Raw genomic sequence first — 16,600 nt, 5'->3', positions numbered from 1 at the left:
GAGAGAGACAGAGAGGGAGAGAGAGAGAGACAGAGAGATGGGGGTTGGGGGAGAGATGTGAATTATTTGTGATACCTCAAACACCAGACACTGGCTAGAAATAGGAAAAAAAAAAAAATCCCCAGTAGAGTAATATGTTTAGGACAACTTGGGAATTTATCTCTGGGATTAAGTGGAATGTGGAACTGTGCACCCGTGTGTTGTCTCCTCGCAAAATGAGTTTCTCTCTGTTTCCCTGGCAGGTATGTTCTTGTCAAGAGCTTGTTCGGAGTGGGAACACGGGTAGCTCCCGGAGCCCTGCTGACCATTATCTTCCCATTCAGGTCCACATTGTGGAAGCGGTTCTCTATATTCTCGCTTAGAGAACATTCTTGATAAGAGAAAATGTTGACAACTTTGCCTTTTTTGAGACTCACTAAGGAAACATTTCTTCTTGTCAGTCTCCTTTCATGGACTGGGCAGGAGAAAGGAAAGGGGATATTGCTTTGTGGAATAACCTTGACTTTCAACGGGCATTTAACAACCAGGATTATCTTGAGCACTTACCACATGCAGGAGTATATGCTACTCATTGCAGGTCGTGCAAAGATGAATGAAGCTGAATTCCTATTTTTTTTTTTTTAAAGATTTTATTTATTTGACAGTGAGAGATACAGTGAGAGAGGGGACACAAGCAGCGGGAGTGGGAGAGGGAGAAGCAGGCTTCCCAAGGAGCAGGGAGCCCAATGTGGGGCTCGATCCCAGGACCCTGGGATCATGACCTGAGCCGAAGGCAGACGCTTAATGACTGAGCCACCCAGGCGCCCCTGAATTCCTATTTTTAAGTTGCTTAGCACATTCTTATTTAAAAAGTTGATGGCGTAATTGGAAAGGCTATAAAATGGGTACAGATAAAGTAATATGGGGATTTGCATGGGCTGAACTTCCTGTAGCCCACTTTGAGGGTTCTGGCATTATGCAGACCTGAACTTGAACTTGACTCCAGCACCCATTCCCCATGACATTGGTTGGCACAGTATACTTTAAGCTAAGTGTCCATTTTTCTCCTTTGTTAAATGAGGGTAATGATACTGACCTTGCAGGGCTGTTGGGATGCGTGAATGAGATCTCAAGAATACAGTGTCTAGTGCAGTGCCTGGCACAGATGAGTTCTCCTGGCATGTCGGCTTTCTCCCCTCTGACTTCATGCCATGCTCCACCCCCTGGCAGTCATACTGATGCCCGCCACAAAGCTGCCCTAAACTCCACGAGTGACTTATTAGCGTTGTCATAACATCTTCTACTGTGTCACAACTCTGCAAAATACAGGGGGTGTAAGCAGGCAATAGTGAGGGTGGTTTTCTGAACACTACCTTTCCAAGGTTTGTAAGGCCAAGGGACTCTTATCCCCATTGAAGAACGGTCACACAGGGGAGGTGTGGTGGACATATGTCCTTCCACCAGTATCCTGACTGTCCTCCTTCCAGGAGCACGGCAGTGTCATACGCCTCTTCCCCTTGGAAATTAGGCATTCCCTGTGATTTGCCGTGGATAGTGACATGGGAACGGAAGCGACTTGCATCACTTCCGGGAGGAAGCTTTGGAAGATTCCATTCTTGCCGCCTCCATGACGGTGGAAATACCGGTTGAGATAGGGCTTGTGTCAGCCTAGGCCCACGAGATACTGCAGGGAGCAGGATCCCTCCGACAAGCCATGTGGAACACAGAGCGTGAGTGAGCACCTAACTTCTGTTGCCTTGCACCCCCGACGCTCTGGGCTTTTCTGTTCATAGGCTGCTTACACTGAGGAGATTGCACATGGATTCCAGTAATGCTGCATTTGCTCAAAGCATTTCAGGGCCTCGTCGGGTGGAGCCGCTTTCAGGGGCAGTATAGAACAACCACAAAACCCATGTAAAACCATCTTTGCTCTCCTCCCTAAGGTAGTATCGCCCGGCTTCCTCCTCCACTTTATTTGTTAGAATGGATGGACGGTAGCCCCTGTGAAGGAGAGATTGGGTACCACTGAGCGATTGAGATGAATGGGCCTTCAGAAGCAGTGGCGAGCAGAGACCGGGATGGGAGCGCAGCTTACGGAGGCAGCTCACCCAGGGTGCGGGCAGTAAGAAGAAAATTTAAAAATAATAGACCCGGGTGCCTGTGTGGCTCAGTCGTTAAGCATCTGCCTTTGGCTCAGGTCATGATCCCAGGGTCCTGGGATCGAGCCCCACATCGGGCTCCCTGCTCAGCGGGAAGCCTGCTTCTCCCTCTCCCACTCCCCCCTGCTTGTGTTCCCTCTCTCGCTGTGTCTCTCTCTGTCAAATAAATCAATAAAATCTTAAAAAAAAATAGATAAAAATAATACACCTGACGAAGATGCCGTCTATTTTTTTTTTTTATCATCACTGCTGATGTGCAATTCTAAACAACATTAGGGACAAGTACTCCTCTCTTCTGTGCTCCCACTTTCCCACTTTGTTATGCACCTGCTCAAAAGCAATGACAAAGAGCTTTCAAACCTTGTGAGCAACAGAAATGTGACAGGAACATGTTGCCCCCACTACAGAGTGTTTGAAAGAGGTAATATTCTTTTGGGATATTTATCTAAAAGGAAAACGAGAAGTCATTTCACTGTATCCTTGCCATTTTTGTTTATGAATTTGGATGTTGGTTTATGAATTTGTATCTAGTCGTATGTGCATTTGTCTAAATCCTACTCTTTGTGTTGTCAGATCTGTGAGGGCAGGGCTGGGACTCATTCATTCTTAGGTGCCCATAGGGTCAGATCTGTGCTGAACAGCTAATTGGGCCCCCATCTATGATGGATGACTTAAACTCTGTTAGCAACAAAAACAGTATTTTCCTTTTTTTTTCTTTTCTTATCACATACCTGCAAGTATCAGGGGTAGGCTCTGGCCCACTCCTTTGAGGGATCTTCCTGTTGTTGAAGCTGAGAAACTTCAGGAACCTGCTCTTTGGAGAGAGATATATTCCAGCTGCTGGAGCTAACAGAGATCCCAGACTGCTGCTCGCACCCAAATGAGACAGTGCACACACCCACCGATGAAGGAAAATCAGGAGCAGCTGACTCCTCTGTGTCTGTCATACACATGCCCAGGATTGCTCTTCATGAATGATGAACACCACTTCTGATGTTCTTTCCACACCCTGTTATTCGCATGCAATGAAGATTACGAAGTAGGGGGGAAAAGAAAAGAAACATTTTGATTTGTCTCAGGAGCCACACTACTCCTAAGTGAGAGTCTTTAGTGCAGGTAGGATTCTATAGGAGCTAAGAAGGGGGGCAGGCTGGAGAGAAGCTTGAATGTTGGCTGGTAACTCCAGGCTTCAGTTTTAGAAAGTGTGAATGAATATAACACTGGTGAAAATAGTGATTAGGATCAACCTACAATAATCAATAATCGTGGACTGGTCCTGGATACCAGGTCAGAGTGAGCTTGGCCTTGGGGAGGAAGTTTACTCTCCTGAGCTCTCATTGTTTTATGGACAAATTATGATCATGGAAGTGGGTGTTCAGGGAAGCTTGGGCATGAAATGGAGCCTTTTTAACATTTTGCATGCCCACCTAATGTTTTCTGGGTGAGAGTCTAATATTGAAAGGATCATGTGTAGCCACTGTCATGTTTGGAGTCTGTCCCATCTTCCAAAAGACCTTCCAGTTGGAGAGTGGCCTTGGGTAGACCATCTTGTGAACTGGAACAAGTCTTCAGGGCTGGGTGGATATCATCTGGAACTTTAAGATGTGGCCCAGGTTCTGGGATCATGAACTGGGGAAAAGGCAAACAACCCAGGGATTTGCATTTCTGATTTTTCCAGAAAAGTGTACGGTCATTTTGAGCTCCTGAGATGAGATGGTAGAGCATGAAGAAGCTGGGAAATATGCCTGTTTCTCTACTGCAGCTCTTTTCATTGGGGTTTGCCATTAAGGATATATTTGACTGACGTGTAAGTGCTTCTGAACTTGTAGGCTTGACATGAGATCGGAATGAAAGAGGTGGCCAAGGTTTTGGCTTTGTTTCTGCTCCCCGAGAAAAAGTCCTGGACTTTTTTCACTATTGTCTCTGGAAAGAACACCTGAGTGGGCAACCCAGAACCCAGACACTGGGTGAAGCAAGGATACCTGCCAGAATGTCTGAGTTAAAAAAAAAAAAATTCTTGCTTTAGGAGACGTCGTGTGTATAATTTTCTTAGATTTCTGATAATACGCATTGGTGCATAAGTGAATTTAGGACCCATCATTTTCTTTATGGGAAGTCTTTGGGTAAATGGCAACATGATCTCGTTTATTCTCGTCTATTTGCCATTTGCTATTCAGACAATAAAAAGGATACAACTCTAAGCATGGCCTCGGCAAGTCACTGAACAGTTTTAAGCCTGTCATCTATGAAATGTCAGGGTTGGACTGGGCGACTTCTGAGGTCCCTGCTAGCCTCAGAAGCCTGTGCTCTGGATGCAGGCAGGGAGACAGCCATCCCCAGGCGTAGAAGCTATATGTGCATCCCCTTCCTCCCCGCACCCCCCCCTTGTTCCTTTTCCATAACTTACATTTTCCTTGGTGGCACAGTACTACTCTCATAGAGGCAGGCCTTCCAATAGTGTTTTCTCTTTTAGCTCTAAAGCCACATTTTAGACTTTGCAAGAATTATTCTGGATAAAACAAAACAATTAAAAACTTCATGGAAACATTATTTTTAGCTCTGCGCATTATTTCACAAACCCACTTCCCTTTTTCTCTCCTTTGTCACGGGACTTAGGCGGCTTGTTTCTCTGGCTTTCATCAAATATCTTTTTTCCCTCCTGTTCAAAATAAGCTCTGTTTCCTTTTTCCTGGCTAGATGAAAGTCTGTGTACCCTGCTTTTCCTGATATCAACCCAACTATGGTGGTATCAGGGGTTTGCGTCACTCCAGACTGTCAATTTCAAAGGATGGTTCGGAGACGGGGATGAAAAACAAGCTTCAATTTTCCTCTTCAGATCTCTCTCACACACATTGCCTGTGTATTATTTCAGAAAACCCATTGAAAAGTAGACTGTTTCCTTCCCTGACTCGGCACCAAATCGAGAAGTGGCACATAATGTATTGGTGTGTTTATTATGCATCATTTTGCTGCTGACACTGGGGCCATCAAATATTGGGAAATTTACAGCCAGGGAGGTCCAGCCATCATGCTGCAGTGAAGGACAAAGTATTCTGTTATTCATCTCCAGCTCTGGCCCTTTATGGTCAGACAGTGAGCAATACACTTGTCAAAGTCAAAATAACCTTCACGTTAGAAAACACACTTGTCTTTAATTGCCAGAATAAGAATGCATAAACAGCTTCCGTCTTGACCATAGAAGGAAAGCTGAGTTGATGTAAGTTTTGAGTGTTGTGTGATTTGCCAATAGCAGTGTGCTCAATTAAGTGTTAATTCACCAATTATGTGTATATTATACTAGAGAAATGGAAAAACTTTTGGAGTTAAAAATATTTATACAGTCTAAATACATTTCATACTTATGATATATATACATAATTGTGGTATGCATGTATATACTTATGATATACATATTCATGTTATGCATTGTTTCGTTTTGAGTCAAAGCTAACTCCAGGAGTTCTCCTTCTCTGCCCTGGCCCATAGTAGGTAAGAGCCTGGATACTAGAGGCAAAAGAATATGAGTTTGAATCTCTGACTCCCTCTATGACATAGGCGTAGGCCCTCGTTTCCTCTTCTGTGACATGGTGGTAATAATAATAGTACCTACTGTATGGAGGTGTTTTAAAGATTAAATGAGGGCGCCTGCGTGGCTCAGTTGGTTAAGTGTCTGCCTTCAGCCCAGGTCATGATCCCGGGGTCCTGGGATTGAGTCCCTGCTTCTCCCTCTGCCTGCCCCTCCCCCTGCTTGTGCTTTCTCTGTCTCTCTCTCTCTTTATGACAAATAAATAAATAAAATCTCTTAAAAAAAGATTAAGTGAGATTGCACATATGGAAGAATGCTTAGTAGAGTGCCTGGTCCCTTATAAGAACTTGAAGAATATTTGCCATGATTAGTACTGCCCCCTTCCTTTTATTGTTAAGAAAAGTATTCTGTAGAAAATACATACAGCCAAGTCCTTTATATAGAAGAGGCAGGAAGGAAATGTTATTCTGACTTTACAAATATGTATCCTTATGTGTCTATATATGTATATTATGGCACTCGATGGTCCTTGAGAGGCATATGATTTTGAGAACCTCACTGAGATGACTCAGAAAAGAAAAGACAGCCAGGCAGTGAAAATAATTCTTGGTTGATAAGGCATTTGTGTTTACCTCAAGTCCCACCTGCCCTCCTGAAAAGGTCTCACTGTTTAGAGTTAGTGTAGTCCGTGGAGTGCCATCTGAGCCTGTCAGGGTAGGGATGTTGGAAATAGGCAGATTCTGGAGTGTGGTAGTAACACTTGTGCCTAGAGTCCCCGTGGGGCCAAATGCAAATGACAAAACACAATTAGAAGATAAACTCTCATGCTCCTCTGGGAAGGACCAGGAGAATCTGTGGAATGTGATCACTCCTCCTAGCTGAGAGCTGAAGGTAACACCAATGGACATTCTCTGAACGGGCAAGTCAGAATGACAACGTTTGCTGACTTGGGGTGTCAGAATTCCTTTGTGATGATGGTAGGTGAGGTGTTGGATGGTGACTTGGAGAAACAGACTTGAGAAATAGCGGGAAAGAAAATGGCTGGCCATTTTAATTATAGACAATTGGCCTGAGAGTTTTTTGTTATTCTTTTTTCTTTTCTTTTCTCTTTCTTCCTTTCTTTCTCTTTCTTTCTTCTTCTTCTTCTTTTTTTTTTTTTGTATTGCTGTAAGATGAAATTTAGGCAAGTTAATGGGCTATAATTTCAGACCACTAGTCTATTCTGAAATCACAAGGCAGGCAATAGACGACCCTATTTGAAATGAAAATGACAGTTTGAGTATATATGTCTTTCTTCAGACTAAGTAGAGTGGACAAATAGAATTGTTAGAATCTGCTCGTGATTCATCTCTCTCTCTCTCTCTCTTTCCTTCTCACACACACACTCTAAAAACATGGGACAAAAGTCTTACCCAGATCTGCTGGAAAGTTCCCATTCAAGCTACATGTGTGTTACATAAACATTGCTTGGCTTTCACAAGAACCACTGTTCAGAGAAGAGGAACCATAATGTATATTAATAGGTGAAGAAAGCTTTTGGGAAAGACCATAAAACCTTGGAGGCCATAAACTCTGGGAATGGATTCCAGAACGAAAATACTCTGAAAGCCCAGGACGCAGGCTAAGTGTGTGTGGGGCCGAGTCAATGAAGCTTTTTGTCCTGAATTAGAAAGTACATTTGGTGCATTGTCTCCTGAGCAACTCCACCTTCACCTTCACCTTTTCTTCTGCCTCTTAACCTACTTGTTGCTTTTTGAGGGTGACCCTGTGATTGTAAGAGAGAATATAAAATTTAATGAAATGGGAAAATTTTGGCTGGATACATTTTTTGAAAAAGGATCACTATAGATTTTTAAAGAGGTGTCTTGGCTAGCATTTTGGCCTGAACAAGAAAACAGTCATCAAATTAGTGTGTTCCTTTTCAGAGCCACAGATCTCTCCAGAAGGTTCTGTCTTGTGGACACAGCTGCCTCGTGAGGCTGAAGGGGAAGCCCCCTCCCCCCCCCCGGCTTAGCTTATCTTGGGTACAGTCTGGAAGCCTAGATATGATTGTGTATGAGGGTCAGCTTTCCCAGTGGCCTCCCTCTGTCCTGACATCGTAGTCTTAAAAGTGCATATGTTTTCACCATCTTTGTAAGATCACGAACCGCTCCGGAGTGATGGTCACCAGCTTTACAGCTCCACACTGGGTCCCCTCTAGAGTTTCTGCCAAGCTCTGGGGGTCCCACCTAAGCCTCCCACTGTGTGGCCACAGCACATGTGTGTTTCCTGAGTGAACTCAGGGCTGCTGCCTGTGTGCACATTTTCAGTCTATAAATCGTCCACATTCCTCTGCCTGTTTGCAAGGCCTCCAGGCAGTGCTGTATTGTATGTGAGCATGCTGCATTTCTCAAGAGAGCCAAGCACTCCTGCCTGGACCGTGTGGATAAACCTCCAGTTGCTGAACAGGAACAGGCCCTTTGTGTGTGGATGAGTTCGGTTGCCCCGGACGGTGGGGTATGTGATCACTCTGCTTCAACTATGGAAGGTGGCAATGTATTTATGTTGTTTCAGGCTTAATTCAGACACTTTTTTCTTTCTTTTTTCTTTACACTCCAATATGATGACTGGGCTTCCCAAGGTTGGCAACACCAGTGGTGAAACCACCTTCTTTTTGAAGTCAAGCCATGGCTTCAATAAAGAGTTGACCATTGTGGATGATGAGTCCTTGGAGTCAGGAGAGCAAAATGTCACATATATTGGTTTTGGTCACACGATTCATTTTTTCCCCCCCCCTGGGATTTTAACAGTTGTAACATTTTTCACATTTAAAATCCTGAGAGAAGAACAAATGCGTGGGGAAGCTAGGGTTAGAGAGGAAGAAATAGAGCAGGTCAAAGGCTGAGTGGTCTTTAGGCAGTTGTAACGTGTCACATTGTAAATATTAGGATAGGAAGTTAGTGAAAGTGGGGTTATGGGTACTGGTAAGGGGAAACTTAGGCATCCCTGCTTTAGATTTCTCACTTAGATATGGAGGTGGTATTTGGGCAACCTCAGGAGGGTAAGGGGAGGGTAGAAGGGAAACGGATATCCAGGATAGATCCTAGAACCATATACAGAATGTCTATTGCTCCTGAGTTAAGTCAGTAGAGTTCCTCTTCTTCATTCAACATATCTTTACAGACTGCTTACTCTATGCCAGGGACTGTCCCCTGGGGATACTGGCTTGTCATCATTAGTCACATCTACATCTTTATTAAATGTTTCCATCCATCCATACTTGCTAGGTGTTCCAGGGGAGTTAACGAGTCATCAGTGGTCTCCCAGAATTTTGTGGAAAAGACAAGATGCATATGCTTCTTCACAGTGTTCTGTGTTGGGAAATGAGCAGTTTTGCATTGTTATGCAAACACCAAGGTAATAGAATGTGTGTAAATTACAGCAAGTGCAATTACTCACAGGAAAATTTGTTGGCACTTAGTCATGTTATTGTGTTCACTGAAGATTATAGCCTGTTACTTTCTATTCCTCTAATATACTTTACCCACTTAAGTTTTGAAATAGAAATGAAATGCTGGTGTATCATCATTTTGCAAGAAAGATATATATGTGTCTTCTATTGTATTAGACAGGTTAATATGTTTTTGCATTTTACAACAGGGAACTTTATTAGCATGATGAAATTAATGCATGCAGGGCAATATCTTCTGAACCAGTTGTTACCAGTAGATAAAGTCTGTTGTGGTAATTGCTAACTGAATGTCGGATCACTGAAGTAAAATCATTCACTGTGGGATGATCAGAGCTACAATGTTGTGAATGATAAAAGAGCTGCCTCTATTCCCTAGTTTTAATTAGCTGTTAAAGAGGTGTCCTGGGTGATTTTGAAAGGCTCATCTTATCAATATTGTTATTTAGAAATGATTTATAATATTGTTACAGAGTCTGTTAATGTCTCTATCATTAAAAGTCTATCATTGTTTCCATTATGAACTCTGTTGTTTGGCTTTGCAGACAGAGCCTAAATATTTCCTTCAAAGCTTTGGGTGCATCTTTCTTTAAAACATTGTAAGGTCTTAAAACCCCGGGAGTTAGTGTTTATGGATGGACCACGACTGATATTTATTCATATGACAATGCCCAGCTTCAGTCTCATAAAGAGATGGAAGCCTAATTTTAGAGGAGGAAATGTCTTCTCTCCTTTATCCATTGATTGTGTTTGGAAGTGGGTCTTGGTCACCCTAGAAATCTGCATGAGTAGATTTGATGTAATATCTCTTCTGCCATTTAATTAGTCAATAGACTTTTCTAGTATTAATGTTTTGAAACATTAATAAAGTTTCCAGAAGGACCTAATTTATGCTCTGAAGTGGTCCTGAGTGAAATTTCCATGTTGGTCAATTCCTGAACAAGTATAAACAGAAACATTTTTGAAGAAAAACGTTCTCCAGAGGGCTGGAGCTCACATTATAATGACTGTGTTCCTGAATAATCTGTTTGCAAAATTACAATTCTGTAGCTTAGGTCCTGTTCATGGTCCCTGTGTTTATACCATTACATCATTCCCATTGGATTCATGGTTGTGCAATCCTTGGATTTCTAAATCTACCGGGTAGCCATACTTCACAAAGGTTATTTTTAGGAAAGTGATGAACTTTCACAGAAGTTTTGTGTTTTTTTTGTTTTTATTTTTGTTTTTTTGAAATTTGGAGGCACCATAGAAATTACTCTTATTTATGGCTTACAGTTGAGGAAAATGAGACCAAAAGAGACTGAGTACTTGTCTAGAGTAAAGTATCTATTTAGTCCAAAGACCCTGTACCAGAATCTAGCCTGGCATAGTAGTATTTCTTTCTGCTAACTGCTTGCCTTGCATTGTTATTGGATATATATATTTATATTTAGCCAATATATATATGTCATATATATATAAATATAATTTATATGTATATAAATATATGATATATATAAATATATATATGTTACATATATATAAATATAATTCATATATTTATATATAATATAAACATAGTAATAAGGTAATTTAGATAACACGTCAGTCACTGTAAGATCAAAATTCCATCCCTTCATTATTCAGTTATGAAATTTGAGCAGATTGTTGTGACTGCCAGTTTACTTGACTCTCAGTGGAATGAGCTAGTAGGCTTCAGGGATGGTGGCTTTCAGAGGATGAGGTACAATTTATATCCCAGAAATCCTCAGAGATAATGAGCCCAAATGAGCCGGGAAGAGATTTTCTTGCCACTTTAAGGGTGCTATCAATTTTCATGCAAGTGCATCTGTTTCCATTTTAGCGGTTACTATAAAAAGGATGTTGAAAATCCAAAATAACTGGTACCATATTTCCAGTATATCCCAATGATGTGTTGGTGCCAGGATTGCCCATCACTTATCCCAGTGTGGCATTTCATTACTCTTTCCCATATTATTCCACAGGTTTGCAACTTGACCAGATTTATTTATGGCCTCTGGAGAGATGTACAACTTCTAGTGCTGACAGAGCTAATCAATGCCTCAGTGAATTTGTCTCCATAGCACAGGGATACCTGGAGGACTTCCTGACGTATTTGTCCTTTTGAAGTCATAGGGTGCCTGGAGTTATGTTATAATGGTTATCTGTGTCTTCTGAAGCAATGCTTCTCAACTGCATTGGGACTTTAGAATCAGTGGAAGACCTTGTATGAAGTCCCAATGCCTGGGTCCCATTTTTGGCGACTGTATTCTGGGATGAGACCTGGGCACGGTAAGTTTTGAAAGCTCCCCAGGTAACTCTAGCATGATCCCCCTTTTTAGAAGCTTCCCAAGCATGCAGCCAGTGTTGAAACTCACCAGTGAAAAGCGATGGCCCCCTTCATAGCATTGTTTAATGAGAGGGGATTCTTTTATTAGAAACAACCCATGGTTTAGCTGTCCATGTGCCATCATGAAGAAAGAATTGGAGCTGACCTTGGAGTTGTTCCTGAGGAATGATGACCAATGGCCTCAATGTGATGGCTAAGTGTGTTAATTTTCAGATATTCTGTTTTCACCTCAAGGGGCTAACCGTACCTTATTAGTTTATGTTTAACCTGACAACAGTAAAAATAGGAAAATGAAATATATCCCAGCAATGTGTATATTACCAAAAGAGATGTATATTTTTGTTGTTATTTCTCTTCTATTACTATGAGATTTCACCAATATTAAGAAAATGACTTCTGCTCATGTTAATAAGTAAATGTTTTAGCATCCATTCATTTATTGATTCAAAATATTGGTTTATCCTTTTGTGTATCAGGCACTAGAATAATCAGTCTGCAACACATCATTATCTTCATAACCAAAATTTACTGTGGAAATAGACAAATTATTTTGTAGAGTTACTGTTGATACCACAACATCTTTGAGACAAATGCTTTAAAGTATCATGTGATAGGCAATTGTATGGCTTTTTCAACAAAGGAGGTGTGCTAGTTTTTACTATTGTTGGACGAGAGGCATTAGAAAACCAATGGTAATGACTCTAGAGTCTCTAATATAATTTGCAAACTCTGGTGCTGTGTTTCTAAGCCTTTTGTTCTTAAGGCACAGACTTCCAAATTAGAGAATTTTTGATAATGTTCACGAAGGGAATAAAAGATAAAGCATGAAGGGCATCTGGGTGGCTCTGCTGGTTAAGCGACTGCCTTCAGCTCAGGTCAGGATCCGAGTCCTGGGATTGAGTCGCACATTGGGCTCCCTGTTCAGCAGGGAGCCTGATTCTCCCTCTGACCCTCTCCCCTCTCATGCTGTTTCTCACTCTCTCTCTCAAATAAATAAATAAATAAATAAATAAATAAATAAATAAATAAATAAATAAAATCTTAAAAAAAAGATAAAGCATGAATAAAAAATAAACACAGAGTTATTTATAAGAGAGAAGATTAAAGAAGTAAAAACACCCAACAAAAGGTGTTAGCTAACCATTATGGCATATCCATATGATGGGATGTTATGATACAAATTTTAAAAATTTTAAAGAAAATGGGAGCATGCTCGTATTATGTAGAGAAGAAGCTGAATATAAAGCAATAGTAACAGTATGATGCTCTCTAAAATGCACAAATATTCATGTTGATTTTGTTTTTCTCCATTCCCTGGACACTTCGGGGTGATGGCAAAGTCAAGGAGATTCCCAGATGGTCTCGGTTGTCCCGGAAGCTTACCCAGGCACACGGCATTTGCAAAGCTGCTTCTCCCAGGTGTGAGTTTCCAATTTCTGGTGATTTCTTCCAAGCGTGATGCTGGATTATCCTTGGGAAGACAATGTGGGTACTTAACTAAAAGATTTACTGTCTAGCAATGACTCAGATAAAAGTTAACTGGCCAGGTGATAGGTCAGCATTCCCTCAAAGCTCTTTTACCTAATGGAAGCCATCATTCTCACTCACTTCATGGTGTCTTGTAGCCCAGCACCCCTCTTGACTCCCTCTAAAACCACCCCCGAGGGAAGCTCACTAGACCAGATATACTTCTATCCCTCATTCGTGTTCTTCTCTTTTGGTTGTTTTTTTTCTCATTAACTTAAAGCAGTGGTTCTCAAAGTGTGGTTCCCCGAGTCTGCAGCATCAGCTGGGAATTTAAACTTGAAAAAAAATTGCACTAGTTACCTATGATGTGTTTCTTTCCTTTATAATAATATTTCTCTCCCAACAGTTTATGGAATTATGATAGCTAAGATGTTCATAGCTCTTACTCTGTGTTGAACATTCTTCGAAGTGTTTTCCAAATAGTAACTCATTTAATTCTCACAAGCACATTATGAAGTAGGTGCTATTAGTTCCCTATTTCGCAGAGAAGGAAACTGGATAGAGAGAGGGTAAGTAACTCACCCGGGGTCATGCAACTATTAAAAATGCTCATAGGAGAAATGCTGGAAGCAAATATACAATGTCAGCGGTGGTTATTTCTGGGTGTGGGACTAGAGAGAGCTTTACATTTCTTCTCCATGTTTTCTGTATTTTCTAAAACAAATACGTATTATACTTGTCATCGGGAAAAAAAACAATCCACAATATTATTGAAAAGAACAAAGGCGGAAGTTTCAGAGGAGACCTGGAGTAAGGGCGAACCAGAACAGGAGCAAGAGGTATTGTGACTTATTAAAAAACCTTCTCCCTCAGGTCAGGTCTTCCAAGATCCTGGCAGCTCCTGAACAAGTTAGGAAATAAAGAGTCCCAAGTGTGGGCGCAATGAGCATCAGAACTGGAAATCCAGGTAGGGCGTGACGTTGAGCCATCTGATCTTTCCAGTGTCTTCGCTGGTTTTGGAACTTACTGTCTTTGTGGGTAGGCCGTAGTAGTAAAGTACATTTTATCACAGTATGTCCAGGAGACCTTTGATGGAGTAGAACTCAGATCTCTGCATCCAAGAAGGGAAGTTTGTCCATAAAATAATGCCCTGACTCATCTTTAATTAAGTGTGCAATGTGGGAAAGGAATTAGTGTCTTCTGTTGTATGGGTTGGAGAAACAGCTATAAGTTTTCAAAATAGCCCATTATTAGCAATCTGCACTGAATCGATTGGTACCCACAGCTCAGTCAGCCTTTGAACAAGCTGGACAATAACTGAAGTAATTATTTGGGGTAAATTATTGCCATCATAAAATGTAATCAATGTTTTATTACAGCAGAAAGGGATGTTTTTTCTTAATTTCTCTCTCCACTCCACCTCTCCTCAGCTGGATCTTCTTGCCTGAGCTCTGAAAGAGTGGTATTTTGTTTCCTCCCCTACATTGGCAAGAGAGTCTCAGGCATCCACATGCAGCAAGACAGGACACATCTTGTAAAGGTTTTCCATTTTAATATCCCTTAATGACCAATAATGAATTCTTTATAGTTAATCTGCTGTTCTCATGAAAACAATCTAGATGGTTAAAAAAAATCAATCATTAATGAGCAGTAAATGACAGCTCCCCAATAACACAGCTGTATTTTTGTAAAAGTGATTAAACATTGTCTGCATTCATAATTGCATGGTTAATAAGAATGTTGAGCACCAAGTCAAGCATTGTTGCTAATGATGACAGATTACGATGCTACAAATGCTTTGGAGTTATGGGGCTAAATTTTCAAAGGCAGTCCCTGGAACAGAATGCACACAGACCCACTAAGTATTCAATTTGCATGGACCATTACCAGGTTTGTGCATGGCATTTGGGAGCTAGGCAGTTGAGACTCTTTTGAAAATCTGGCCCATTATGACAGGAAGCATCTGTAATTAACAGTAAATGATCTCCCTCTGCCCAGTGTTGGGGAAAGGTGTAAAATGCCCTGTGTGTGGTTTGATGGAGTCTAAAGCCCCTTTGGTTAGGAGTCCTGGAGGCTGAAAGGAAGGCACAGAGTCTCTGGAGTGGTTTGTCAGCCTTAGAGGTAGGTGTTGACATTAGAGATTTGCAAGCAGGTGATAGAGTGGGCATGTCATTGAGGGGACCTGGTAATACTATCATTGATGCTTTGACTCTCTTGTTTTGGCCTTAAACATACTCCCTACACCTTGGGAGTTCCTGGATTATCAGTAACGGGTCTAACTATTGAAAATCTGAGGTTGTCCCAGGGTCCACTGGGGCTTGGTAGCTGTGCTCAGGGATGAATTGTAATCGTTACGAAGCTGTGGGCAGAGTGAATCACCCAGTGATTGAGTAAGTCCCATCTGCTGCTCAGTCTGTCTGTACTCTGATCAGGTATGAAGGAACTCTGTGTATGAAGCCCTATGTAATCATAATTTAGGAGGAAAATTACATGCTAAAAACAGAATTTATAAATTCGAGGATTCTTGGAAAACTCTGGTCTCTCTCTCTGGGATGTTGAGGTTCTAATGGACAGTGCAGTGGTTTCATCTAGATGGTTAAAAAAAATCAATCATTAATGAGCAGTAAATGACAGCTCCCCAACAACACAGCTGTATTTTTGTAAAAGTGATTAAACATTGTGCTATTATTTACTTATTCCAGTTTGTACGGATATCTTATCTTGACGGTACCTTGGCCTGGAAAACAAGGACCATGTGTATTGGTCCTCTGATTGCACCTGACTCAGTGATGTTTTTTCTGGATCAGTTGTCCTTTGTCTGAGCTGAGGGTTACAGAATCTCAGTCTGTAAGACAGGCTCACCTGGGGTGAAGAACATGGTTTTGAGATGCCTGGGTTTGAAATGTGCCTCTTTCACCCACTGGTGACATTCCACATGGTTGAGGATTCACCTTTTCTCATCAGTGAAGTAGGAATAGTATTAGTAGGTACTTGCTAGGGTTATTGTGAGGATTCAGGGAGGTGTTTGAAGCTCTTAGCTGAGTGACCAGGACATAATATGTGCTCGATAGAAGTTAGTTGTTCCTGTATTTATCATTGTTAAAACCACAGGTTTGGGTCCTGAGTGAGTGAGTTAAGTGCTGCAGCTATGAGGGTGTGATTTCTTTAGCTAGGCGGGGTCATTTCTTATAGATCCAAGAGCGAATGATGGACTGCCCTTTGCCCCTGTGTGAAGTGGCTATAGCCGATAGCAGTTACTTACATAGTATAGGCTGAAATGGGTTCCTCCTCTACCTAATAAGGAAGAAAGAGGGTCACCAGCTCAAGCAGATGGGTCAGCCTGGAAGCCTGGCAGCTGTCATAGTTAGAGGGTCCCACAACCCTAGTCGCATCATCTGAAAACACACCCAGAGCTGTTATGGGGCCATATTCAGGAGCAGGGTTGAAATGTGAGTAGGTCAGAACTTTCCAGAGCTCAAGCTCCTGGTTCTGATGTCAGTGAGCAGGGGAACTTCTTTCTTTTCCACACCCTATAACCAATTTTATTATTTTTTTCTTCCATTGTTTATTGTTTAAGATACAAGGAAATAAGTATACATAGATTTGTTTCCCACCCCTTCTTGTCACATAAATGAGGGATACTGTGCACTTTTTCACTTTGCTTTTGT

The sequence above is a fragment of the Neomonachus schauinslandi genome, chromosome 7 (genome assembly GCF_002201575.2).
Source record: "Neomonachus schauinslandi chromosome 7, ASM220157v2, whole genome shotgun sequence".
NCBI classification, from domain to species: Eukaryota; Metazoa; Chordata; class Mammalia; order Carnivora; family Phocidae; genus Neomonachus; species Neomonachus schauinslandi.
This window is presented reverse-complemented; position numbering follows the sequence as displayed.